This window comes from Rhinoderma darwinii, chromosome 5 (assembly GCF_050947455.1).
Source record: "Rhinoderma darwinii isolate aRhiDar2 chromosome 5, aRhiDar2.hap1, whole genome shotgun sequence".
NCBI classification, from domain to species: Eukaryota; Metazoa; Chordata; class Amphibia; order Anura; family Rhinodermatidae; genus Rhinoderma; species Rhinoderma darwinii.
In genome coordinates this window covers 131,863,963-131,891,310 of record NC_134691.1, presented here as the reverse complement: position 1 = coordinate 131,891,310, position 27,348 = coordinate 131,863,963, and positions in this window count along the sequence as shown.

The following is a 27,348-nucleotide window of genomic DNA, read 5'->3' as shown; positions in this document are numbered from 1 at the left end:
TCTGATCTATTTTCAGCAGCACAAACTTCTCACCTGTCCTGATAATTTACTAGAATGTATCAGTGTAGGTAATCAGACTGGAGTCGGGATTGCCTAGACTGTAAATATTATAGGAAATTGTAAATTGTGTGTATTAAATCTGTACCAGGATATAAGCAAGAATTTTTTTAATTCACTAACAGAAAACAGCGATCTTGGAAATGAAGATAAATTGAAATGCAAAGTGAATCCTAAATCGTGGGTCATTTGGCTTGACTTCTGCCTAGCTTTTTTTCTGTTTTCTTTTTACAAAATACTTTTTTTATTAAACAGAATAAACATATAAATCTGTTAACATGTAGTACATCGTATACTGTACATTAAGGTAAATTATCAATAGTGCCAGAGCGATAACACTTAGTATCAAAATACAATAAATCATCCAAACACTTATCATATCCACGGTTACACTATTGGGATTAAGGTAGGTTTAGATATTTATCAAAGTTTGTTTAATGAACTACTTTATGTATTTCCAAAAATAAGTTTTGTTTTTATGGTTTGTTTGAAGTGAATTAGAAATGTCTGTATCCGTTTTAATTTGAGAAAGTTTTGAAAGTGATAAAATAGTAAGAGTACAAGTGCAGGGCCAACAAGATTGTTAATGTTTGACCAGAGGCGTAGCTAGGTTCTCCAGCACCCGGGGCAAAGATTCAGTTTGGCGTCCCCCCCACCGCAACCTCTTTCCCGACATCTCATTCCCCTTCGCCATGTTTGTTTTCTCTACCAATCGACATGCCATTTCCTTTCCACATTTCTTTTTATGTAACTCGAGCATAAAAACATTTGTACATTTTACAAGCAATATAGTTCTATACACACCACCAGAATAGTGCTCAGTACATAAATACAACACCAGAACCAAGCTCAGTACATATATACAGCACTAGAACAAATACAGCTCAATTTAGTGCAACGCCTGACATATAGATTCACACTAAATTGTTTCCAGCTCCCAGCATGGGCCAAACAATGGTAAGGATATGCTGGGAGTTGCTGTTTCACAAAAAAATAAATCATATCATAATCATACCACCCATCATCTCGCTACAGTGCTGATTAGAGGCAGAATGAACATTTACATTAAGTGACTCACCGGTGACGTCTCAGATTCTAGATATTTTTCTCCATCCGGTCCAGACCTCTATGATGACTTCTCCCGGTCACAGCTCACTTATGCAGTTTGCCGCTCAGATGTCTTCAGCTTCTCCCTTTTCCAAAATTTCTACACCTATAAACAAAGATAAAATTCTCATTATACCACATACTACGCCCCTAAATATAATAGCGCCATACACTGCACCTCTAATTATAATAGCACCATACACTGTGTCCCACACACACACGCTGTGCCCACTGTAGATAGTGTCTGCCATAGAGCTCCCTGTAGATAGTGCCCCCCATAGAGCCCCCTGTAGATAGTGCCCCCATATAGCCCACCCCTGTATAGGGTCCCACATATAGCTCCCCCTATAGTGCTCTACAGATAGCCCACCCCTTTATACAGCCCCCCTGTAGATATAGCCCACCCCTGTATATAGTGCTTCACAGATAGCCCCCCTGTAGATATAGCCCACCCCTGTATATAGTGCTCCACAGATAGCCCACCCCATTATATAGCCCCCATGTAGATATAGCCCATCCCTGTATATAGCCCCCCTGTAGATATAGCCTACCCCTGTATATAGTGCTCCACAGATAGCCCACTCCTGTATATAGCTCCCCTGTAGGTATAGCCCACCCCTTTATATAGTGCACCACAGATAGCCCACCGCTGTATATAGCCCCCCTGTAGATGTAGCCCACCCCTGTATATAGTGCTCCACAGATAGCCCACCCCTGTATATAGCCCCCCTGTAGATGTAGCCCACCCCTGTATATAGTGCTCCACAGATAGCCCACCCCGTATATAGCTCCCCTGTAGATATAGCCCACCCCTGTATATAGTGCTCCACATATAGCCCACCCAGTATATAGCCCCCCTGTAGATAGAGCCCCACCATAGTAAAAGCACCCCTAGTAGATAAAGCCCCCCGTAGATAAAGCCCCCTGTAGATAAAGCCACCCCCATAGATAATGCCATATACTTTTTTATTAAGATAAAGTAACAAACTATTCAAACTCACCTTAATCCCGTTCCCACGCCGTCCGGCAGCAATGGAGACCTGCTCTCTTCTGCGCAGGTCTCCTGGGATCGAACGCTTCCCTGTCAATCAGCGCCTTTCAACGACGCAAGCAGCGCAAAGTATTGCGCCGCTTGTCTCGTAGAAAGGCGCTGAATGGCTGACAGTGGCGGATTAAGTAGACCATAGGCCCTGGGCTGTTCCACAAACTTGGGCCCCCCCTTCCCCACCACTGCTCTGCCATGTCTATAGTGAACACCACCTTTTAGTTTGATCATTGACAAATGGGTGTTACGATTCCCCTTCTCAAAGGGCTGTGTCCCTACATACTGACAGTCTCCAACCATCACTGACAGTATCACACTGTGTAGGGACACATCCTCCTGACAATGTGAATGGTAACACGCATTTGTCTATTAGCTCTGGGTACACAGAGATATGTAGAATACAAGGATTTCCTACAACAGACATGTCAGGAAAAGAGATCCCCTTTAGATCCAGTGACGTCTTCTCTGATGGGAGACGTTTTCTTTTCTTCTCCGTCTGACGCAGACCGTTATGGCGACTTCTCCTGATGAGACATCTTTGCCCATCACTTCTGCAGCCATTTCCAGCCCCTATAGAAACACACAAATTTAGACACCAAGGCCCAGGACCACACATTAAAGGGGTGGTGCAGGCACAGACCGTTTTTTATACTGATGACCTATTGATGTGCCTGGACAACCCCTTTTACTCAGACTAATAAATTTGGACCACAGACTAGATCATAGAATACATACAGACCCGAGACATTCTAAACTATTGCAGTCCCCAGACCAGACCCCCCCCTAAACAAATACAGACCCCAGAACAAGCACCCTGAATAAATACAGACCTCAGACCGGACCCCTAAATACAGACCACAGACCTAACCCCCTACACTAATAATTACCCCAGACCAGACTCCCTTAATACAGATCTCAGATCAGACCCCCTAAACTAATACAGACCCCTAAATAAAGACCCCAAAACTAATACAGACCCCTAAATACAGACCCCATAAACTAATACAGACCCCAGACCACACCCCCAAATACAGACCCCCAGACCAGACCCCCTAAATACAGACACCAGACCTCAAACTAAAACAGACCCCCTTAATACAGACCCCAGACCAGACCCCCTATTCTAATAGAGACCCCAGACCAGACCCCTAAATACAGACCCCTAACTTAATACAGAACCTAGAACACGCCCCCTTAATATACCCTATAAACTAATACAGACCCCAGTTCAGACCCCCTAAATACAGACCCCTAAATAAAGACCCCTAAACTAATACAGACCCCAGACCTCAAACTAAAACAGACGCCCTAAATACTGACCCCAGACCTCAAACTAAAACAGACCCCTAAATACCGACCCGAGACTACAAACTAACACAGACCCCTAATATACAGACCCTAAACCCCTTAAACTGATACAGACCGCAGACCAGACCCCCTATATACAGACCCCTTAAACTAATAGACACCAAACCTCCTAAATACAGTCCCCAAACCAGGCTCCCTAAATACAGACCCCACACCAGACCCCCTAAATACAGTCCCCCTAAATACAGACCCATTAAACAAATCAATCCCCTTATACTTACATAATCAGTTCTCTCTGTGGAGTCTTGCTGCTGCTGCTGCTCGAAGTCCTGCGGTCATGTGACCAGCAGGTCTCTAAGCAATAGTAAGAACTTCAGAGATAAGGTCATGTGACCTTATGTCTAAATATCCTTTTGCAGGACATACACAATGCAGTTTCGTCACGTTTTTTTGCCACGATTCATGGTAAAATCGCGACAAAGCTACAATGTACTTTGGGCGGCCATGATAATATGATAATCCGCCATTGATGGCCGGGCATGGAACGTACCCGGCCATTCATTGGTTCTAATTGTACCTGTGTCCTATAGACGCAGGTACAATTATAGTGCAGGAGGGGGTGGCGCTGGCGCCCCCCTCTAAGTTGCACCCGGGGCACATGCCCCCCCCTGCCCCCCCCTAACTACGCCCCTGGTTTGACAGTGACTACAACAAGCATTTGTTATTATCCTGAACCAGATATGAAAGAGGTTATCAGTTCCTATTTTTTCATATTGAGAGCGAATTCAAATTATGCATTACCTATATATTTGGGAATTAGTAGTGGCATCTTTTTTGTGAAGTAATTCCTCGGAAAAGTTGCTTAAAATTGCTTTAACCCCTTACCAACATGCGCCGTATATATATATGGAGTTGTCAGTAAGTGGATCCCGCAAAGCACAGTACCATTACGTCGCAGTCAGCTTCTGAGCCCGCGCCCTCACCGTTGGGTGTCAGCTGAATCTTACAGCTGACACACTGCAGTAATGGCCAGAGTCAGAGCCCGATTCGGGTGATTAACCCCTTAGATGCTATGGTCAATAGCAACTGTGGCATCTAAGTGGTTTGTAACCCATCGAGGGTGCCGATTGTCATGCAACCAGAGGCCTAACAATGGCCTTTTGGTCTGCCAAGTATGGAAGCCTATTAGATCCTGACAGTGTAAAACAGACAGTGCTAATACATTGCATTACATAGGTAGTGCAATGTATTAGAATAGCGATCAGGGGTTCAGGCTTTCAAGTCCTCTAATGGGACAAAAATAAAAAGTTTAAAAAAAGTTAATGAAAATGTATAAAAATAAAAAATAAAAGAGTTCATAAACAAAAAAGTTCTGAAAAAAACAAAACAAAAAAAACGATACATAAATGGTATAGCCGCATCGTAATTACCCAAATTATACAAAGATAATGTAATTTATCCCACCTGGTGGACATCGTAAGAAAAAAAATATGGAAAACAACGGAATTGCTTTTTGTGGTCACATCTCTTCCCAAGAAATGTTACAAAAAGTGATCTAAAAATCACATTTACCCCAAAATGGTACCAATAAAAAGTGCCGCCAGTTCCGCAAAAAACAAGCTCTCACATAGCTTTGTCGATGCAGACAATATAGTTATGGTTCTTTGAATATGGTGACAGAGAAAACAAATGATTTTTTTTTTTTTTTTAAAAAAGTGATTTTATTGTGCAAAAATTTTAATAAATAAAAAAGTCTCTAAATTTGGTATCAATGTAATTATATCGACCTGCATAATAAAGTTAACATGTAATTTATGGTGCACATTGAATGTCGAAAACAATAAAAAATCCAGAATTGCTGTTTTTTGGTCTTCTTTTCTTCTAAAAAAATAAATAAAAAGTGATCAAAAAGTCTCATGTGTCCCAAAATGGTACCAAAAAAAATATACAACTTGTTCCGCAAAAAACAAGCCCTCACACAGCTCCATCGAAAAATAACAGTAAGGGCTCTAGTAAAGCGCGGATGAAAAAACATCCTGATGTGCAGGCCAGTGTGAAACAATATTTCCTATTGTAACACATACAAAAATATAAATTTGGCAAAACCGTAATTGTACTGACCTGCCGAATAAAGTTAATATGTAACATGCCCAATGAACATCGTAAAAAAAAACAACTTAAAAAACAATGCCAGAATTGCTGTTTTTCAGTCACTTTTCCTCCCCAAAAATGTAATTTTTCTGAAAAGTCATCTGCAAAGTTAGGTACGCTTTGAGATATTTTGTCTTGGATTGAAACCCATAATTTGTTAGGAGCTTGTCTAAGGCTGGGTTCACACGACCTATTTTCAGGCGTAAACGAGGCGTATTATGCCTCGATTTACGCCTGAAAATACGGCTCCAATACGTCGGCAAACATCTGCCCATTCATTTGAATGGGTTTCCCGACGTACTGTGCCAACGACCTGTAATTTACGCGTCGTCGTTTGACAGCTGTCAAAAGACGACACGTAAAATTACAGCCTCGTCAAAAGAAGTGCAGGACACTTCTTTGGACGTTTTTGGAGATGTTTTCTCATAGACTCCAATGAAAACAGCTCCAAAAACGGACGTAAAAAACGCCGTGAAAACGGCGCGAAAAACGCATCGAAAAATGCGAGTTGCTCAAAAAACGTCTGAAAATCAGAGGCTGTTTTCCCTTGAAAACAGCTCTGTATTTTCAGACGTTTTTGGTCACTACGTGTGCACATACCCTTAGCCAGATAATAACTCTTGTGACGTGAACTGTTTGGTAGTATGGTAGAGGGTCTGGTAGTTCTGTGTCTCCAATGATATCAAGTCTTGTTAAGGTAAGATAAGCTATTCTAGGTCTCATTGAGTGGCAAATGAATTTCGTAATTAATCTCATTAAAGATGTGAATAAGGTATTAGAATTGGAGATAGGTAATAATTGTAGAAGGTGTAACAGTAGGGGCATTATAAAGCATTTAACTAAACGTTAGCGTCCTATTCACAAAATAAAGGGAATTAACCATGAGGATATAGTGTTGGAAATTGGAGAGAATTAATGGGTAATTGTAGTCATATATTAAGAATATGTTGGATCGGATCTATATTGGTAGGTAGCATATGCAATTTCCTGAACAACCAAATGGGGAGACTCCAGCTAGCCTTAAGGCTTCTTCTAAGAGAGAAATTCAGCACTAGGGATTTACTGATATTTATTTTGAAGTTGTAGAGATATCCGAAGGATTTTAATAAAGTTTATATGTAGAATAGCACTTGTCGTATATTAGAAATAGTAACAAGTAAATAATCTGCAAATGCAGCAATTTTACGCGCTGTTCCTGCACAGATGACCTGTATTGGTATTATAGTTAAATTTTATATAGGAGTGTTTTAGTGGCGAGAATGAAAAAATGTGAAGATAATGGGCATCCTTGATTTGTGCCGTTGGTTAAAGAATGGTTGGGAGAAGATACTACTTACTGCTACTTTGGCTGATAATTGTTTGCACATTTTGAATATTAACGAGTTTACACAAGAAATTATATTTTATGGCATGTACAAATGCATAAAGTAATTGGTTAAGATTGTTAAGGTAAATATAACTTTTTTTTTTTTGTTATTTAGGTGTTATTTAGCTGCAGGTACTTGTAAAAAAAATTGTTGTTGAAAAACCCCAGCAATAGCTCAAACAATATACTGAGCAAAAATAAACTATTTTACAATAAATCATGCTACATATATATAACCACAAATATAAACACATACATACATAAACATAGATGTACATACATAAACACACATACATACATATATATAAAGCGGATATAAAAAGTTTACGCAACCCTTTTAAAATGCCAGGTTTTTGTCATGTTACAAAATCAGTCCAAGAGGAATTATTCCAGACATTTTCCACCTTTAATGTCACCTATTATCTGCACAATTGTATTGAGAAAACAAACTGAAATCTTTAGGGTGGAAAAAAATTATTGTAGTTTTGTTATTTTTATTTTTCCCCTCTAAATGATTTCAGTTTGTTTTTCAATGGAATTGTACAGATTATGGGTCACATTAGAAATGGAAAAAGTTCTGAAATAATTCATCTTGTACTGATTTTTTGACGTGACAAAAACCTGGCACTTTAACAGGGGTGCATAGACTTGTTATATCCACTGTACATAAAACATATACAAACACATATATATATATACAGTATATATATATATATATATATATATATATACCGTATTTTTCGGACTATAAGACGCACCTGACCATAAGACGCACCCAGGTTTTATACAACAGAACATAGGAAAAAAATTATTTACTAAATAATAATTTATTCTGTTTCACCACATTCTGAACGCCAACATTTTTTTTATATTTTTTTCATCGTTTGAACGGTGTGAGAGCTTATTTTTTTGCGGGACGAGCTGTAGTTTTATTGGCACCATTTTTTGGTACATACGATTTTTTTATCCCTTTTTTTTTATTTCATATTTTAAGCGCTAAGGTGACCAAAAAACTGTTTTGATGTTTTACATTTTTAAACTCACCGTGCGAGTTAAATAATGGTATATTGTAATAGATCGGACTTTTACGGACGCAGTGATACCACTTTTTTTTTTTTTTTTTAAATTGTGCTTGGGTAAAAATGGGAAAAAGTTTTTTTTTTTGAACTTTTAATATTTATTTTTTCTACACTCCTGAAAATGTATCTAACATTTTATTTTTTTTACACATTTTATTAGTTCTCCTAGGGGGCTTAAACCAGCGGCCACTTGGTTACATGTGGAGTTACTGAAACAGCGTAACTACACTGTTTCCTTAACTCCCATAGTAGTGAATGGCGATCTACGCTGTTTCCGTAACTACTGTTTAGTTCTATGGGAGAAACAGCGCAGCTCAGCGAGTTACGCTGTTTCAGTAACTCCACATGTAATCAAGTGGCCGGTAGAGCACAGAAAGCTACAACGAAGTTTAGGGGGCCCCGTTCTAGAGATAGGTGCGGGTCCCAGAGATGGGACCTGCATCTATCTGACATTTATGACATATCTTGTGGATATTCATAGACAAAACCCCTATAAATGCTGCGGTCGCTATTGACCACGGAATTTAACTAGTTAAAGGGGTTTGCCATAAAACACATTTATCCCCTATCCACAGGATAAGGGCGACATGTGAGAACGGAGGGGGTCCGACCGCTGGGACCCCCAGCAATAAAGAGAACAGGGGACCGAAAGTTACCAAGAGCACTACATGAGAAGCCTGAACTTCCAGGTTCTGTGTCCGGCTTATCTGTTCCGCAGCTCCATAGAGATCAATGGAGAGCCGCTCGCGCATGCGCAGAAGAATCCCATTGATCTCTATTAAGCTGCCGGACACAGAACGCGGAAGTCACAGCTTCTCATGCAGCTCTCTTGGTAACTTTCGGTCCGCGTTCTCCTTATCGATCACACATGTATTCCCTATCCTGTGGATAGGGGATACATGTGTTTTATGGCACAAGACCTTCAAACTGCCAGGAACAGCAAATTTCTGCAGCCCTCCCTTATAAATAGTGCCCCCTGTAGAATGTGCCATACAGCCCCCCTGTAGACAGTGCTATATAGCCCCGCTATAGAACCAACCTCAGTACATAAATACAGCACCAAAACCAACCTCAGTATATAAATACATCCCCAGAACCAAGCTCAGTACATATATACACAGAACCAAAACCAATCTCATATGTATATACAGCACCAGAACAAAGATCAGTACTTACATACAGCATCAGAACCAAGATCAATACATATATACAACACCAGGACAAATACAGCTCAATTTAGTGCAACCCCTTCTGTATTGGTTTGTACAGCGTAAAACTGCAGCTCCCAGCATGGCCCGAACAATGGTGAGGATATGCTGGGAGTTGCTGTTTCACAAAAAATAAATCATATCATAATCATCTCGATGCAGATCACACAGTGACTACATTACTGAGTAGAGGCAGAATAAACATTTACATTAAGTGACTCACCAGTGACGTCTCAGATTCTAGTTCTTTTCTTCTCCCTCAGGTCCAGAACTCTATGATGGATTTCTACCGGCCATGACCCATTTCCGCAGTTTTCCGCTCAGATGTCTTCAGCTTCTCACTTTTAAAACATTTCTGCACCGATAAACAAAGTTAAAATTCTCAACACCTCTTGCACCCCTAACTATAATAGCGCCATACACTGTGTCCTTGATTATAATAGTACCATACACTGTCACACACACACACACACACACACACACACACACACACACACACACACCGTGCCCCTGTAGATAGTGCCCTCATAGCCACCGTGCTGCCCTACATATCTTACATATAGCTTCCCCTATAGGTAGTGCTCCATGTATAGCCCACCTCTGTAGACAGTGCCCTACATATAGCCACCCTGTTGCTGGTACCCCACAGGTAACCCACCCCTGTATATAGTGTCCCACGTATAGCCCACCCCTATAGACAGTGCCCTAAAAAAAATAGCTCCCCTATAGATGTGATCTACATATAGCCCACCCCTGTATAGTGTCTCACATATAGCTCCCCCTGTATATAGTGCCCCACATATAGACCACCCTGTAGATAGTGTCCCACATATAGACCCCCCTGTAGATAGTCACCAACATATAGACCCCCCCTGTATATAGTGGTCTACATCCCCACATATAGACCCCCCTGTAGGTAGTGGCCCACATATAGACCCCCTGTATATAGTGGCCCACATCCCCACATATAGACTCCCACTGTAGCTAGTGCCCCATATCCCCACATATAGACCCCCCTTTATATAGTGGCCCACATATAGACGACCCCCCTGTAGATAGAGCCCCCACTATAAATAATGCCATTAACAGTTTTATGAGGAAAAAAAAACTTGACATACTCACATGATCCCGTTCCAATGCTGTTCGCTGGTGATGCAGATCTCTTCTGAGCGGGTCTGCAGGAGCTGAACGAGCGTCATCCAATGATGCTGATTGGCTGGGCAGAATGAATTGCCCCGTCAATCCGCACCTTTCAAGCGTGGAAGCGGCGCGATGACGTCATCGCGCCGCTAGCCAATCGTTGTCATTGTAAGGCGCTGGATGGTCAGGCACGGAACATGCCCAGCCATTCAGCGCTAGTGCATGTATTTGGCTGTCGCTAGCACCGGGCCCCCTCCGGTGCTAGCGACGCCTACGGGTATGAGAGGTCCTGTGTCGCCTGGCACATACTTGTTGGAGGCTCGGCGGCGCGGGCCCCATAGTAGCGGCGCTACTGCTGTAGCAGCCATAATGGCTGCTAGCGGCACCACCGGGCATATGGGGGGGGGCGTGTTGGCTGGCGGCACGGGGCCCCTCAAGCCCCGAGCCCCGTAGCAGCCGCTGCGGCTGCTACCGTGGTAGTTACGCCACTGGAGGTAATAACTTCGGAATGCTTTTACCTATTCAAGCGAGACTGATTTCTCGTTACACATTGGACTTATGTTACTGTTAAAATTTGCTCGGTCCATTTAGTAATTAATTGTGAAAAACATCTACATTTTGTGAAAAATTGCAAAAATTTGCATTTTTCTAAATTGAAATTTATCTGTTTGTAAGTTAGGCAGTTATACCACCCAAAATTGTTGATAATTAACATCCCCCTTATGTCTACTTTAGATTGGCATCATTTTTTGAACATTCTCTTATTTTTCTAGGACGTTACAAGGCTTAGAACTTTAGCAGCAATTTCTCACATTTTCAAGACAATTTCAAAAGGCTATTTTTTCAGGGACCAGTTCAGTTGTGAAGTGGCTTTTAGGGCCTTATAGATTAGAAACCCCAATAAGTCACCCCATTTTAAAACATTCACCCCTCAAAGTATTCAAAACAGCATTTAGAAAGTTTCTTAACCCTTTAGACGTTTCACAGGAATTAAACCAAAGTAGAGGTGAAATTTACAAATTGCATTTTTTTTTTTTATCAGAAATTAATTTTTAATAAAAATTTTTTGTAACACAAGTGTTTACCAGAGAAACGCAACTCCATATTTATTGCCCAGATTCTGCAGTTTTAGGAAATATCCCACATGTGGCCCTAGCGTGCTAATGGACTGAAGCACAGGCCTCAGAAGCAAAAGAGTACCTAGTGGATTTTAGGCCTCCATGAATATATTTTAGCCACCATGTCAGGTTTGAAAGGCTCCTGCAGTGCTAAAACAGTGGAAATCCCCCCAAAAGTGACCCCATTTGGGAAACTACACCTCTCAAGGAAATTATCTAGGGGTAAAGTGAACATTTTGACACTACAGGTTTATTGCAGAAATTATTGGAAGTAGGCAGTGAAAATGAAAATCTACATTCTTTCAAAGCAAAAGTAGGTTTAGCAAATTGATTTCTCATTTCCACTAGGACTAAAGGAGAAAAAAACATTGCAACAATTGTAAAGCAATTTCTCCCAAGTCAAACAATACCCCACATGTGGTCATAAACGGCTGTTTGGACACACGGCAGGGCTTAGAAGGGAAAGAGCGCCATTTGGCTTTTGGAGCTCAAGGTCATGTTGCATTTGCGTGTTTGCGGAGGTCATGTTGCATTTGCAAAGCCCCTGAGGGACCAAAACAGTGAAAACGCCCAAAAAGTGACTACATTTAGGAAACTACACCCGTTGAGGAATTCATCTAGGGGTGTAGTGAGCATTTTGACCCCACAGGTGTTTCATAGATTTTATTAGAATTGGGCAGTGAAAATAAAAACAATCCTTTTTCTTCAATAAGATGTAGCTCAAAATTTCTCAATAAATAAAGGAACAAAAAAGAACGCAAACATCTGTAAAGCAACTTCTCTGGAGTACGGAAATACCCCATATGTGGTCATAAACAGCTGTTTGGGCACACGGCAGGGCTCAGAAGGGAAGGCGCACCATTTGGCTTTAGGAGCACAGATTTTGCTGGATTGGTTTCTTGACACTATGTCACTTTTGCAAAGCCCCTAAGGTATCAGTACAGTGGAAACTGCCCAAAAGGGACTCCATACTACGACCCTTGAGGAATTAATCTAGGGGTGTAGTGAGCATTATCACCCACAGGTGTTCCATAAATGTTATTTGAATTGGGCAGTGAAAATAAACATTTTTTTTTCCAATAAGACGTAGCTTTAGCGCAACATTTTTCAGTTTCTCAAAAAATAAAGGAGAAAAATCACCCCAACGTTTGTAAAGCAATTTCTCCCGAATACAGAAATACCCCATATGTGGTCATAAACTGCTTTTGAGGCACACTGCAGGGCTCAGAAGGGAAGGAGCACCATTTCACTTTTGGAGTGCAGATTTTGCTGGATTGGTTTCTGGTCGCTATGTAGCATTTGCAAAGCCCCTGTGGAAACCCGCCTGAGGTGACCCCATTTTGGAAACAACACCCCTCAAGGTATTCACCTAGGGGTGTAGTGAGCATGTTAACCCCGCAGGTGTTTTGCAGAAATTAGTGTGCACTCGATGTTGCAGGGTGACATTTTTTTTTTTTTCCCCATAGATATGCCAAAATGTGGTGCCCAGCTTGTGCCAACATAACAAGACAGCTCTCTAATTATTATGCTGTGTTTCCTGGTTTTAGAAACACCCTACATGGGGCACTAATCTTTTGCCTGGACATTCGACATGGCTCAGGAGTGAAAGAGTACCATGCGAAATTGAGGCCTAATTTGCCGACTTACAAAGTATTGGTTCACAATTGCAGAGGTTCTGATATGAAATAATAAACTAAACACCTGAGAAGTGATCCCATTTTGGAAACTACACCCCTCGATGCATTTATTAAGGGGTGTAGTGAGAATTTTCACCCCGCAGGTCTATTCCATAATTGAATGCGCTGCGGATGATGCAAAGTAAAAACTTCAATTTTTCACCAGATATGCCAATTCAGTGGCAAATATGTCATGCCCAGCTTATGCCACTGGAGACACACACCTCAAAAAATGTTAAAAGGGTTCTCGCGGGTTTTTCGGTGCCATATTTATAGAAGAAAACTGCTGTTTGGGCATGCTGTAGGGTTCAGAATGGAGGGAGCGCCATTTGGCTTTTGAAGTTGGGATTTTTCTTGGTAGTAGTTTTGTTTTTGGAGTTTTACTGGTATTCCAGTTTATGATGTGGGGGCACATATAAGCTGTGCGGAGTACATCAGGGGCGTAGTCAGGTGGTATAATAATGAGGTAAACAATAAAATAATCCATAGATGTGTGTTACACTGTGACACAATCCTTTCTGCACAGGCCAGTGTCACACTGATAAATGGTGTAGTTTCTTATCCCCCTTTTGGTCCACATTCCGCACTTTTGCAGTTTGGGGAATTTTGCTGGGAAAGTGTTGTTCTGGTATAATACGGGCACCCTCACTTCCAGCAGATATGTTTGGCCCTCCCGTTCCCGGCTCCCTAATTTTAGGGCCCAGATAAATCGCATCTTTAAACAGAAGAAATGTTCCCCTCGGACCTGCACAACTGCATATTTTTATTTCTTGGCTTATTGGAGCCTTAACTAATTTTATGAGGGATATTTTTTGCGGGATGAGCTGTAGTTATTATTGGTACCATTTTGGGGTACATGCAACCTTTTGATCACCTTTTTGTCCTATTTTTTGGGAAGCAATGTGACCAAAAAACAGCAATTCTGTCATAGTTTTTTTTATACAGCGTTCACGATACGTTATAAGTTACATGTTAAAGGAACAGTGTCATCACAAATAATTTTTTTATATGTTAAAGATGTTAGTGCTTTATTAAAAACGTTTATATTCATTTGTGTGTTTGTGTTTTACTTTTTCTTATTTTTACACTTTTTCTTCCCTATGGGGGCTGCCATTTTTTGTTCCATTTCTGTGTGTGTCGATTAACGACACATACAGACATGGAATACGGCAGCCACAGTCCCATAGGGACTGCGAACGGCTCCCGTCCCATTGACTGCAGTGTACGGCGTCTGTGTGGGAACTGCGCATGCGCCGCTCCCACACAGTCCTATTCGAAATTGGCGCCGTCCGGCGCCATTTTCCTGTGGACCGGAAGTCGCGGCCGGACAGTAATATTACTACTTCCGGTCGCGGCTTCCGGATTTGTGCACTTGCACCAGCGGCAGCAAACGGAGCGGACGGGCCGGAGGGAGCCGCGGCGGCAGGAGCAGGTAAGAGATTCCAATGTATGTTCGTGTTTGTGTGTGTTTACTACTGTATGTAAACCTACTACACTGTGGGTTAGCTCCAAAAATGGCGACACACAGTGTAGTAGGTTACACCGTTCAAACCCCTCGTTTATCCCGGCACTAGCCAGGATAAAGGAGGGGGGGGTTGCTGAGAGCTCACTAGAGCGAGGGCTTTTAACCCAATGTTGCAATGCTGCAATTTTGGGAACAGCTCCATCTAGTGACCAAAAATGGGTAGTATTATAAATTAGAAATAATTTATAATATTTCCTGGCTCGTGCAAAAAAAAAAAAAAAAAATTTGAACAATGTTTAATCACCCACACACTAAATGTTTAATTTTTTTAAAAAAAACATGTTTTTCTGGCAACACATTCCCTTTAACTTTATTCTGCGGGTCAGTATAATTCTGGCAATACCTAATTTAGAGAGCTTTTTTATGTTTTACAACTTTTTGCACAATAAAATTACTTTTGTTAAAAGAATGTATTTTCTCTGTCGATATTCAGGAAAACAGCAGCACAGCCATAAAAATTTTTTAAGTGGGAAAGGAAAACTCCCTAAACATGAGTGCTGCTAAACATGGGTGGTACACACAGTAAAGAATCCCAGGTCCAAGGGAGACAATCCATATGCAATTGGAGAAAGGAACTGCAGCACTCAAGATAATCCAATGAAGTGTATTTGATTTATTAACCAAGCATAAAAACACTTGCAACGTTTCAACCAAATGAATTGGTCTTTATAAAGCCTGGTTACACAGATTCAGTGCACACTTTATATAGTACAAAATACATAACATAATTTCCTGTACATCATTTCATGTAAACAAAGTGCTTAATACAATAAATACATACAAAATAAAATTTGTAAATATCTCAACTTGTTCCTTATGAAAAAACCTTATTAAAAATGTGTGAATCGGCACTCAACATACCTGCACAAAGTACACTGAACTCATCTAACACTTAGGCTGGGGTCACACAACCTATTTTCAGACGTAATGGAGGCGTTTTATGCCTCGAATTACGTCTGAAAAAACGGCTCCAATACGTCGGCAAACATCTGCCCATTACTTTCAATGGGCTTTACGATGTACTGTGCCGACGACCTGTCATTTTACGCGTCGCTGTCAAAAGACGGTTCGTAAAATTACAGCCTCGTCAAAAGAAGTGCACGACACTTCTTGGGACATTTTTGGAGCCGTTTTCTCATAGACTCCAATGAAAACAGCTCCAAAAACGGCCTTAAAAAATGCTGCGAAAACGCAGCGAAAAACGCAGCGAAAAATGCGAGTTGCTCAAAAAACGTCTGAAAATCAGGGGCTGTACAGCTCCGTATTTTCAGATGTTTTTTGTTAAGCGTGTGAACATACCCTTAGGGCATGCCCACACGTGGCGGATTTCCTCCGCAACTGTCCGCATCAATGCCGCACAGAATCTGCGTTGCAGATTCTGCGGCGGATCTGCCCAAAATGTGCAGTAAATTGATGCGGACTAGCTGTTGCGTACTGCGTTAAAAGTGCTTCCCTTCTCTCTATCAGTGCAGGATAGAGAGAAGGGACAGCACTTTCCTTAGTGAAAGTAAACAAATGTCATACTTACCGGCCGTTGTCTTGGTGACGCGTCCCTCTTTCGGCATCCAGCCCGACCTCCCTGGATGACGCGGCAGTCCATGTGACCGCTGCAGCCTGTGATTGGCTGCAGCCGTCACTTGGACTGAAACGTCATCCTGGGAAGCCGGACTGGAGACAGAAGCAGGGAGTTCTCGGTAAGTATGAACTTCTATTTTTTTGAAAGGTTGCTGTATATTGGGATCGGTAGTCACTGTCCAGGGTGCAGAAACAGTTACTGCCGATCGCTTAACTCTTTCAGCACCCTGGACAGTGACTATTTACTGACGTCTCCTAGCAACGCTCCCGTAATTACGGGAGCCCCATTGACTTCCTCAGTCTGGCTGTAGACCTAGAAATACATAGGTCCAGCCAGAATGAAGAAATGTCATGTCAAAAAAGCAAGACGCATAGCGCAGCACATATAACATTTTCATGACAGCTGCGGACTTCATTGCGGAATTTAGAATCTCCATTGAAGTCAATGGAGAAATTCCGCCATGAGTCCGCAACCAGTCCGCCACAACTCCGCAACAGCCCTAGCATGCTGCGGACACCAAATTCCGCTCCGCAGCCTATGCTCCGCAGCGGAATTTTACGCATCGTCTAAACGAACACTGCTAAATAAAAGTGTAAGTCAATGGACAAACGGCTCCGCTGCGGATTAACGCTGCGGAGTGTCCGCTGCAGAATTCAAGAGGAATTCCGCCACGTGTGGCTTTGCCCTTAGCGTCCTAAAATTCCCATTGCGCATGCGCCTACATACGGCTCCCTATTGACTGCGCATGCGCAGGTCCACACTATATTACGCCTGCATCTGTGGAATAGTATGAGGGCCATACTATTCCACAGATGCAGGCATAATATAGTGTATCTATGCTTGATAAAGACCCATTCACGGGTTGAAACTTTGCAAGTGTTTTTATGCTTGGTTAATAAATCAAATACACTTCACTGGATTATCTTGAGTGCTGCAGTTCCTTTGTTCGATTGTATTTTTTCTGTCGCAATGTTGTGAGAACCATTACTTTTTAATTTTTTTCGTCAATGGAGCTGTATGAGGGCTTGTTTTTTATAGGTACCATTTTTGGATACATGCGACTTTTGAATCACTTTCTATTCCAATCGTTGTAGGGCAAAGTGACCAAAACCAGAAATTCTGGCATTGTTTTTTATGTTGTTTTTTTTACGCCATTCACCCCGTGTAATAAATAACATAATATATTTATAGTTTCGTCCGTTATGGTCGCGTCTATACCAAATATGTATGGTTTATTATTTTTTTTCAATAATAAAGGACTTGATAATGGAAAAAGGGCGATTGTGTTTTATTTTATTACTTGAAACTGTTATCATATTTTTACACTTTTTTTTTACACTTTTCTTTAGTCCCACTAGGGGACTTGAAGGTCCAACTGTCAGATTTTTTTCTAATACATTGCACTAGCTAGGGGGTTGATGGCAGGGATCGGAGCTTGCTCTGGTTCCTGCCATTACAGGTATATTACAGTGACATCCACCGATGAGGATGCCGGCTCATCTCCTGAGCCGGCGCCATCTTGCCGGCGGCTACGAAAAACCTTTTAGGTCCCGCATCCAGGTGGGGGCTTAAAGTTTTTCGTACTAGGCAGACCGGTAGGCCACTATTAGGCCTCCGGTTGCCATTGCATCCACCCTCACCCCAGCGATATCATTGCTGGGGTGTCGATGAGCTGCAAACACCTTAAATGCAGTGATCACTTTTAACCGCTGCATCTAAGGGGCTAATGGTGGGGATCAAAGCTAACTTCAGTCCCCGCCATTACAGCAGGGTGTCAGCTGTAAGATACAGCTGACATCCAGGGATGATGGCACCGACTCAGCTGGGGTGTCGATGAGCTGCAAACACCTTAAATGCAGTGATCGCTTTTAACCGCTGCATCTAAGGGGTTAATGGTGGGGATCGAAGCTAGCTTCAGTCCCCGCCATTACAGCAGGGTGTCAGCTGTAAGATACAGCTGACATCCAGGGATGATGGCACCGACTCAGCTGGGGTGTCGATGAGCTGCAAACACCTTAAATGCAGTGATCCTGCACACAGACTCAGTGCCTCCCGCAACTCCTCCCTCCTCTGCTGCTGCCACAGTGAAGACTCCTCCATGGACCTCCGGAGTCTGGTAAGAGCAGCAGTAGTAGTGTAATCTTTGTTAATTTATGTGCTGTGTAAGTACATTATTCATCCCGTCAAAACGACGGAACCCTTGCACAACGGAGACAAACTAAAACTATTTGCATCGGATCCGTCACCATTGAAATCAATAGTGATGGAAACACTTGTCAGTCAGGGCTCCGTTCTGATGGAAAGCTCCAATGGAACGGAGCCCTGACGCAGATGTGAACGAAGTCTAATTTGGGTATGTCCATAATTTTACTTAATTGAAGAATAAAGTTAACATATCATTTCTACTGCACAGTGAACGCTGTAAAAACAAAAGCCAAAAACTATGGTAGGATTGCATTTTTTTCTAATTAAATATACCCCATTAAATTATTTTTTTACATTTCTAAATAAATTTTATGGTACATTAAATGGTACTATTAAAACAATATGAATGTCCCGCAAAAACCATACCCTCACACAGCTATGTAGACAGAAAAATAAAAAAGTTATGACTTGAAAAGCGAAGAAGAAAAAATGAAAATGAAAAGAAAAATGAAAATTGGCTGTGTCCTCATGAGTCAAAAGTGTTGTTTACCACTAAGATGGTAACAGTTGTTTGGCAACCTCAAAAATAGGTGACAGATATACTTTAATAAATATGAAGTGTTTTCCTATTTTGCACTAATTCTGGTGTCATCCCTATAATTTTTAATTCATACTATGCATTTATTGAATACGGTGCCTTAGTTCCATTGAATTCAGTAAGATGTAATGAGAACTTATATGAGTTTAAAAAACTAGAACTTAAAAAAAGAGCATACTGTGCATGATGAGCATAACTGTTTATGTGAGAACCCTGCAGTCTGCCTATCTTCTCTCAGCATATTTATTTAGTGTATGCAAATAAAACTGTATGTGAATTTAGGAAAATATATTGATGACTTGTGTAATCAAGGCAAAAACAAGTAATTTAAAATGTTAATTAATCATAATACAATAATTAAGGCAATTTCATGTCTAGACAAAATAATTTGATACTGTATAGAAAAGTCAATCCATTTAATTATTGTGTATTATTTATAAACCCCTGTAGGAAAGAGTATTTACCTCATTCTGCTCTAGTGTGAAGTATTTTATTATTCTATTTAGCTATCAGTAAATGATCTCATCTGTAAAATTCTAGGTTTACAAATATAACGAGGGGCTTGAATACACACAGGTAAAGTAAAATCTCCTCATCAAGATCAGTAGCAATACAATATTTTGTCAGTTATACTAATTCAATGGCACAACATTTATTTAACATTAATAAATAAATCGCCACCAAAAAAAACTAAAAATAAATAGCAAATGTTCCGTCGTTTTGACGGAATCAATAGCGTAGTCGACTACACTATTGATTCCTTCAAAACGACGGAACCCTTACACAACGGAGACAAATGGAAACCATTGGCACCTCCATCACCATTGAAATCAATGGTGATGGAAATAGAAACCTATGGTTTCCGTTTGTGTCAGTCAGGGCTCCAATCTGATGGAAAGCTCAGACGGAACGTCGGAATGGAGCCCTGACACAGATGTGAACATAGCCTAAGCTTCAACAATTTATAACATAAGGTAGGGACGTGGTCAGGAAACTATTCATGTTTGGTACACAAAGAAGCAGCAACAGTTTTCTGAGTAAGGCAACAATGAACTGGACTAGAGACAGGAGGCTCAATAGTCTAGCAAGGAAAAAGTGAAAGAATTAGGCATATATAGGAAACCAAAAAGAGAATACTAATTAGGTCATCAAGGCAAAGAATATCAAGAGATTCTAAACAATAGATTCAGCATTGGAGCTATCAAGCAACACCAGTAGCTCAATGAGACATACGGTATGAGTTTCTAAGTTAAAATTCTGACAAGCAGATTCATAATAGACAAATAGTTAGGAAAACACTTTAACTAAAAACAAAGTAAGGCCCTGTTCACACCTCATTTTTTTTTGTTATTGTTGTCCTATATGTCAGGAAATGCTCCCATCATATATCCTGAACATATTCCAATGACAATTACAACTATATGCCATCGACTTGCTTATGTTGTCTATTGACTCCTTTAATCAAAAGTTGTTTGTCCCAAGATTAAAAGTTATCTCTAAACCATAGGATAGGTGATAACATGCTGATCGGTGGGGTCTGCTCATTGTATTGCATTACAGTGATATAAAACGTCGCTGGACAAGTAGGATCTCACTTCGGGCTTTTTAGTGAGATCCATGTTGAGGACTAACCACAATATTTTTAGCATTTCGGCACAATTAGTGTAATGCCACCTATTGGGCTGATAATAAAAGGAGTTGGGGTGTTCCAACATAAATTGCTGGGCATAAAGTTTGGTTTGGTCCACCATAAGCTGGACCAAACCATCACAAAAAACAATAAAAAAAAACATTACAGGCAGCCCTTTTGTCTGCACATGAATTCCTGCTTCAGCAGTAAATTCTTGTATTTGGGGGTGTAATTGGTTGGGGTGACCAAGCAGAGCTGAAAGTTCCAGGGTTAGGTAGAACCAGGGCACTAACCCTCCTGCGACCGCAAAGAGGTTCCTCACTGTCACTGGAGGAGGAGGACGAGAGCATGAACTCTGGTACTTCCTTGCTCTCGCTGTCTGCATCAGACATGATCATGGCATACGCCTCTTTAGCAGTGTAAAGTCTCACTGACATTTTATAAATGGGAGTGTGTATATATATATATATATATATATATATGTATATATACACACACGTGTATATATATATACATATATATACACACACGTGTGTATATATATATATATATATATATATATATATATATACATATGTATGTATATATATATATATATATATATATATATATACACACACAGCTCTGTGAACTGTAACAAAAAGTTGTATAACTGTATATATATTTTTTTTATTTATTTATTTTTTACATAAAACACGCCAACTAACGCTAGATATTTGAACACTAACACATGTCTCTTTGCATTCCGATGATCATAATTCTATTTTTTTTTATTTATGAGCTATGTTTTGGTACATATGCATTAGCGTTCAATTTACATAAATTTTTATTTTGGCACAAATGCAAAAAAACAACAACAATTCCACTGTAGTCTTTATAATGGATATCAAATATTTCTATATCATTAAATATTATTAAAAAAAATGTGTTTCACTCCTTTTTTAAAAAAAAACTGCCTTTAATTCTATTCCACGTAGCAAAAAAAATAAGTGCTGGGTGTATGGGGGTCTATGGATCAATTTATCATGAGAGTAAACTGACAGAAATACCATGGTGTGAAAGACGCCTTATTGGCCGGTAAAATGGCGAGCAGCAAGTGGTAGGGGAACTATAGGGAACAGAAAGTGTCGATCTTATGGGGTGATCGACAGAGTCCATTACTAAGGCTGGGGCTTAGTGTTAACCGGTAAAAAGGCTAGCACTCACCCCAATTATTACACTGGTATCCACCGCCACCAGGGTTACCGGGGAGAGCTGGGTACGATCCAGTGTCCGACCATCTGTAGCGATGGTTGGGTACTGGTACGGCAGGAGGCTGGTATTATTAGTCGACTGCGCTATTGATTCCCTCGAAAAAATGGAAACCTGCTGGAACGGTGACAAACAGAAACCATTAGCAATTTTTCCGTCACCATTGATATCAATGGTGATGCAAACGGAAGCTGTGGTGTCCGTTTGACTTTCTGTTGCGGGGTTCCACCTACGATGCGAACGCCATTGTGGTGCCCTCTAAACTCTCTGCCGCTTTCTTTCACTTATTAATGTGAGCCACGAGGGGTTATGAATTTTGAACCTCCATGTGCCTCACATTAATAGTAATTAACTCCATCATGTACCTCACACATTAACCCAATGTTGTCCATTATGACTGTGAGGAACATAATGGCGTTAATTACTATTAATATGAGGCACATGGAGCTTCCAAATTCATCACACCACATGCCTCACATCAGAAAATGGAAGAACTTTTTTTTTTTATTATTGTTGGCAAAGTATCATTTTGGTATCGAGAATGACAATACTACACAAAGTATCGGTATCAAAGTGAAAATTATGGGATCGTCACAACCCTAATACACACACACACATGTATGCATATATCTATATACATATGCTTGAGTAAGGTGCAATTGCAGGAGTGAAACATTGCACTGTCTGATGTTGCCTGAATAAACTACAATTTTTTTTATCACCTATCGGAGTGCTGCAAGATCTTCTTTTGAATACTATATATATATATATATATATATATATATATATATATATATATATATATATACACGTGTGTGTGTGTGTGTGTGTGTGTACTTTATATAGTCCAAGGATCAGGACTACTTGCTGGGCACCCTGACATTTATTATCCTATTGTGAGTGCCGCTGCTCTGCTTTTTTTTTACCTATATATATGTATATATATATATATATATATATATATATATATATATATATATATATATATATATATATATATATACACTACCGTTCAAAAGTTTGGGGTCACCCAGACAATTTTGTGTTTTCCATGAAAACTCACACTTATATTTATCAAATGAGTTGCAAAATGACTGGAAAATATAGTCAAGACATTGACAAGGTTAGAAATAATGATTTTTATTTGAAATAATAATTTTCTCCTTCAAACTTTGCTTTCGTCTTAGAATGCTCCATTTGCAGCAATTATAGCATTGCAGACCTTTAGCATTTTAGCTGTTAATTTGCTGAGGTAATCGGGAGAAATTTCACCCCATGCTTCCAGAAGCCCCTCCCACATGTTGGATTGGCTTGATGGGCACTTCTTGCGTACCATATGGTCAAGCTGCTCCCACATGGGAGTTGAGATCTGGTGACTGCGCTGGCCACTCCATTACAGATAGAATACCAGCTGCTGCTTCTTCCCTAAATAGTTCTTGCATAATTTGGAGGTGTGCTTTGGGTCATTGTCCTGTTGTGGGATGAAATTGGCTCCAATCAAGCGCTGGCCACAGGGTATGGCATGGCGTTGCAAAATTGAGTGATAGCCTTCCTTATTCAAAATCTCTTTTACCTTGTACAAATCTCCCACTTTACCAGCACCAAAGCAACCCCAGACCATCACATTACCTCCACCATGCTTGACAGATGGCGTCAGGCACTCTTCCAGCATCTTTTCAGTTGTTCTGCGTCTCACAAATGTTCTTCTGTGTGATCCAAACACCTCAAACTTCGATTCGTCTGTCCATAACACTTTTTTCCAATCTTCCTCTGTCCAATGTCTGTGTGCTTTTGCCCATATTAATCTTTTCCTTTTATTAGCCAGTCTCAGATATGGCTTTTTCTTTGCCACTCTACCCTGAAGGCCAGCATCCCGGAGTCGCCTCTTCACTGTAGACGTTGACACTGGCGTTTTGCGGGTACTATTTAATGAAGCTGCCAGTTGAGGACCTGTGAGGCGTCTATTTCTCAAACTAGAGACTCTAATGTACTTGTCTTGTTGCTCAGTTGTGCAGCGGGGCCTCCCACTTCTCTTTCTACTCTGGTTAGAGCCTGTTTGTGCTGTCCTCTGAAGGGAGTAGTACACACCGTTGTAGGAAATCTTCAGTTTCTTGGCAATTTCTCGCATGGAATAGCCTTCATTTCTAAGAACAAGAATAGACTGTCGAGTTTCACATGAATGCTCTCTTTTTCTATCCATTTTGAGAGTTTAATCGAACCCACAAATGTAATGCTCCAGATTCTCAACTAGCTCAAAGGAAGGTCAGTTTTATAGCTCCTCTAAACAGCAAAACTGTTTACAGTGGTGCTAACATAATTGCACAAGGGTTTTCAAGTGTTTTCTAATCATCCATTAGCCTTCTAACACAGTTAGCAAACACAATGTACCATTAGAACACTGGAGTGATGGTTGCTGGAAATGGGCCTCTATACACCTATGTAGATATTGCATTAAATAGTCATTTAGGACATTAACAATGTATAGAGTGTATTTCTGATTAATTTAATATTATCTTCATTGAAAAAAACTGTGCTTTTCTTTCAAAAATAAGGAAACTTAAATCTCCCCCCACATAACACTTACAGTTCCCCCTACTTGCGCAGAACATTACAGCTGTACTCACCAGTCCTGAGCTTCGTGGGGGGTTGTTGCAGGCGGGAGGTGAGCTGTGTGTATGATTGCTCCTCCCCAGTCCTCTCTTCCTCCATCCTCCCGGAGTGTTGCCGGCTGCATTATATGATGTCACATCTGGTGTATTAATGCAGCCGCCCGGAGCACACACAGAGCGCCTGTGCAGGAGAACGCAGTAAATAACACACACAGCTCCCGCTCCTGTCCCCTGCGCTGCCCCATCTTTTTAATAAATTTTACAGGTCTCACTGCCCCCCGGCCAGCCCGTTCCTGGCTCAGTACCTACATACTGTACAGGAGAGCGGCCCCTGTTCAGTGGAGCGGCCGACCCACCGGGAAAATTCTTAGTAAACTACATGGCCAATCCGCCCCTGCACCTGCTCCATACTTTCACCATTCCGACTATGTTAATTTTTATTAGTGTAACATAGCCTTATAGTAGCACATTTTATTGCATTTCTGACAGCACACAATTTTTATACTGTTCTATGACCATGCAGCATCTGTCAGGATGATGCAGAAATAAAGGAATTTTATTGTATTTGATAAATGAAACCTGAGAAAACACATAACACAGTTTTTAAATTATTATATTTATTTAACCCCTTCTCACATCATGACTGTAATGATGGGGGTAGGGAAACGGACAAGTGAGCCCTAATCTACCCGCCACTCTGTCCCTGCCTACTTGCAACGACCCGCCCAGGCGACGGGGTACAACTGGGCGGCGGTCCCTACGCTCAGTAAGTGCAAGAGACAAACAGACAAGGGAACACAAAGCAAAGGGAAATCGGGCAGTTGCCCACGGCAACACCGTGAGCAACAAGAGTGGTGAACGAGCCGAGTCAAACCAGGAGTGCACGAGGTACCAAACACAGAGCAGGAGAGTAGTCAGTAAGCCAGGGTCAGTATGGAGCAGGATCAAATAGTCAGAAGCTGTAGCTGGGCCAGGAAACCACACTAGAAGAATCACAAGCAAAGGAGGAACAGGAAAGGCAGGTATAAATAGACAGAGGGCGGGAGCTAGCTCCGTCTGGCCAGGCTGCGATAGGCTCTCCCACTCCTAAGCCTGCCATCCTGAGTGGTGGAAGCTGGAGTCAGTCTCAGAGACATAGACTCAGGTGCAGACTGATAACCTATGGGCGTATACACAGAAGTTGTGCCTGGCAGATCCTTTACAATGACGTACATAAACATAGTGGTGATCGCACAGGGCACAGAAGTTGTGCTTGCGTGATCACAAGCTCTAGGACGGAGCACTAATGTTTATCCAACACTATGTATGTTCAAAGCTTCACACACCCTTCACATAAGAATATTCAATGTTTTGCATCTCTGATACTGGTAGAACTAGATACACTCCTCAACACTGAAATTGCAACACCAAGAAGGGAAAGCGATAAAGTTATGCAAATCGAGGTAGTAGCAGGTGTCACTAAGATCTGCAAATAATCTAATTTTCAAGCACCTACCTCCAATCTGTGGCATGTGGGAGGGCAAAAAAGCAAGATTGAATGCAAAGTTTTTTTTAGCCACGTGAAACTTCAAAAATGGGATCAAGTTGTGTGGGATGATTGTGTGACACCTCCTGTTCGCCGACTTGCCAGTTATCGCCACATGTCGCAAACTGAGAGGGACAGAATCCTTAAACTGAGAGACCTTGGTTTATCACTCCAACAGATTGCTACGCACCTAGGCCGAGATGTCAGCACTGTTCAACTTGGCGCTTCCCGGAGGTTGAGTGAGCAACAACGAACGAGAATGACAGTAAGAAGTGCTGTCACGACGTGTCCTCTGCACGACAGATCGTCTGATTGGAAGAATGGCGCATATTGATCCATTCTGTACTGCAAGTGATATTGGACATCACATCCCAAGCCTAGGGGGGCATCCAGCGTCGACACAAACCATCTGAAGGAGTTTTTACGACATTGGGCTATGAGCCAGGTGTCCAGCTGCAGGTGTTCCATTGACCACACTACACCGCTCTCAAAGGCTATCATTGTGCACAGCAAGACAGCAATGGAGGCTTGAATGGGGGTCTATCTTCTTCAGCAATGAGCCCACATTTGTCTCAGACCAAATAATAATCGGAGATTGGTCCAGAGACCACGTGGGCGATGCCATGAAGGGGCCTTTAAAAGGGAACACCACACCGATCCTACTCCCAGGGTTATGGTGTGGAATGGCATAATGAACAGTAGCCGACCCCTCTAGTCTTCATTTCAGGTACACTAACAGCTCGGTGTTACATTGATTTGGTTGTGGAACCAGTGGTTTGGCCATTTCTTCAAAGTGTCCCAGAAGCTTTTTTTCAACAGGACAATGCCAGGCTGCATGTTGCTCATCCTTTTGTGAACAGTCTGCGTGGCCTAAACGTACTACTATGGCTTGCAACGTCTCCCGACTTGTCTCCCATCGAGCACATCTGGGACGTCACTAGTCGGTAATTGCAAAGGGAGCTGCCAGCAGCTGATCATGATGATTTGCATGCCCAAGCGCATTCAGCGTGGCAGAAAATTCTGCAGACAACCATAAATAACCTCATTAATAGCATGCCAAGACTTGTAAGTGTGTGTATTTCTGCCTGTGGAGTCATACTCAATACTGAATAAATCAAGATGTTTGGAATATTTTGTTTACATTTTTTTATCATTTGCATATCACTATCAATCAATCGATCCTGTGATTTCCACAATTCCAAAACTTTTCCTTCTTCGTGTTGCAATTTCAATG